Source organism: Poecilia formosa, unplaced genomic scaffold (assembly GCF_000485575.1).
Source record: "Poecilia formosa unplaced genomic scaffold, Poecilia_formosa-5.1.2 Scaffold541, whole genome shotgun sequence".
NCBI classification, from domain to species: Eukaryota; Metazoa; Chordata; class Actinopteri; order Cyprinodontiformes; family Poeciliidae; genus Poecilia; species Poecilia formosa.
This window is the reverse complement of record NW_006800480.1, coordinates 180,832-183,416: the sequence shown is the minus strand read 5'-3', so window position 1 is coordinate 183,416 and position 2,585 is coordinate 180,832. Positions and strand designations below refer to the sequence as shown.

Here is a 2,585-nt window from a genome sequence, read left to right as displayed (position 1 = left end):
AAAACTGTTCTGTAATCTGGAACGTTCACTACGTTGGGCTCCAGTTAGCCACCTTATCTCACTGTGCGAGAGGCAACTCCGTCATGGGCAAAAGGTAAAAGGTAACAAGGTGACCAGAGGGCGTATTATGTTGTTTTTCTTGAAAAATACAACAAAAAAACCCCAACAAAAAACAGAACAATTTCAGTACATGTAATTATGTCTCAGAGGGCTTAGGTGATAATAATAAAAATAAAAAATTTGACCAAAAGGGCACTTGGGGGCAAGGAGCAAAAGGGGCAGGTGCTCAAACCCCCTTCTATCGGTGTGGCAATGAACGACAAGGAGCTGCTCAAGTTGGCATCAGCTGTTTCTTTAATTCTCCATCTGCATTTCACAGAACGGGCATGGAGGTAAAGTCAGTCTCTGGCATAAAACAAGCTCCTCGTCGGTGATCCTCATGGCTCTGAGGATTACCCATAGTACAGTAACCACAATAAAATCATTTCAAATTACAGTGATCGCATAGTGGATTTTGTTTTACAATAAAAGAACAACCAGTGAGTGTCTTTCAGAGGAAATAAAGTAACTAATTAAAATGTTCTGAAAAATAAAATAAAATGCTGACATTTTATTTACTGGATGCCATTTTTATGTTTTAGTTTATATAATCTTGCATTTTAGAACAATGCAGAAACATAAATTAACCATATCATTGTATAAAACTGTTAATATAAAAGTCAGTGTCATGCTAACCATCTGCTACAGGAGATTTGGTAAAACATACTTGCATTTCACAGAACGGGCATGGAGGTAAGGTCAGTCTCTGGCATAAAACAAGCTCCTGGAAGGAGGAGCCATAACCACGTGGGAAATTCCCACTGCACTTTCCCACGAACTAAACATTCTCAAACACGACAAAAACGACATAATAACAGAACTAGCGTGAACCAGACTGAACATATTTCAACAATATGCAAAAACGACAACCACAAACACACTTCACAAAATGCATTAATAATTTTTCTTTAACACATGGCAGAGACACGTTACCTCATTGGTGATCCTCATGGCTCTGAGGATTACCCATAATACCCCGCTCTTTCTAGGTTGAATGCAATACAACTTTTTACCAGCAGATGGTGCATTTTAGCAGGATTTAACCTGAACCATTTTAACTATGTTACACCTGCCTACATTGCAGAGCTGTCGGGTAGCGTATCGATAGTTGACGCAGACTTAAACCTGTTACAGCAACGGAAAAAATCCTGATATACTGAGAAGTGAGATTTAAAAGTGATGCATGCAGGACCATTTCCAGCACCGATGTTAACTCTATAAAACGAATGCTCTCTATCGTGGGTGCTCTAAATAGTCATGCCAAAAATTGACTATTTTGGCATAATGACTTTCACTCATGGAAATTTTTTTATTTATTTAAATGGGTTCATTTTTCTGAGGGATACACAGTGAGGGTGTTGTCATTTTAGTAATTACATGTTTGTAAATGTGATATTCCATTGTCATTCGTGTGTAGCATGGCAGAAACACCCCCAATGCATCCCACCAAAAATTCCTCATATGTTAATTTTATTTATGTATTTTTAATGATTTTTTTTATTTCAATTTCATTGTCTCTTATTTTTATCTTGAATTTTTTCCCCGCTATTGTGAGGACAATTCTGAAAATATAAATAGAAACAGTTTTTCTAACATCAACAGGTCCGTGTATTTTCAGGTAGTTCGTTTTTTTCGTTTGAAATGAAAAATGAAAAAACAGAAATAGACTCGTATTTCCGTTTTTCATTTACTAAACCAAAATAGGAAATCAGATAACGGGTTTGTTATCCGATTTCCCATTTAGTGCACAAAACAAAAGTGGAAATCACAGATAACAACCCGAGCGCTCAATTTCGATTTTCATGATTTCATTTTTGACAAGCGGTCTGACCCAGAAGTCATCTCTGTCCGGCACACTTTGTTTTTGTAAACTCGTCTATAGCGGCATGCAATTAATTTGATCATGACATCTTCACACAGAAAGCCAAAGCAGACTTTGTTTTGTATATGAAGCTAGTAGTTTCTAAATGCAGCTTCCGATTGAGCCCTAACGCTGTGGTTTGAGCGTTTAAAAAGACGCTCAAACCACATTCTGCCCGTCATTCAAATCCTATATTTTTAAGTTTGTCCTTTTTGAATAGCATTAGCATACCAATTATAATCCTATATGTCAAGAACAAGCATGCAGAAAACGTTGATTATCCAAAATATATAATAAAAATGTAGCTCAGTGATTCTTGAGAATAGGGACAAAACAGGTCCTGTGGATAAAGCACAAAATTTGAATAAAATATACACAAAAAATAATTTTTTCAAATATCTGACTCAACTAACCTGGGTCATGTGAGCACAACAATGTATATTTTCCTGGTATTTGCTGAATATTTTTTTATTTTAAACATTGTAGTTGGTGGATGATGCCTGTAAAAGCCCTTGTCCAGGAGCAGAACTCAATACATTATAATAGTTTAAAATAATTAAAGAAATAAAGAAATACTAAAATTATATATTGTGACAATTAAGTATAACTAGTCATATAAATAATT

General features: G+C 35.6%; 2 long non-coding RNA genes across 2 annotated transcripts in view; both read right to left on the bottom strand.

Moving 5' to 3' along the window:
• Window positions 1–336: 336 nt before the first annotated feature.
• On the bottom strand, window positions 337–830 carry LOC107834175 (uncharacterized). Its single transcript, XR_001659957.1, has 2 exons — window positions 767–830; window positions 337–445 (listed from the first exon to the last, which is right to left on the bottom strand). It is a non-coding gene; the product is annotated as an uncharacterized LOC107834175 (long non-coding RNA).
• A 300-nt stretch (window positions 831–1,130) lies between these two features.
• LOC107834176 (uncharacterized) overlaps window positions 1,131–2,585 on the bottom strand; it is an 8,751-nt gene continuing 7,296 nt past the window's right edge. The window contains exon 3 of the long non-coding RNA XR_001659958.1: window positions 1,131–1,143. This is a non-coding gene — a long non-coding RNA (uncharacterized LOC107834176). The remainder of the gene's footprint in view (window positions 1,144–2,585) is intronic.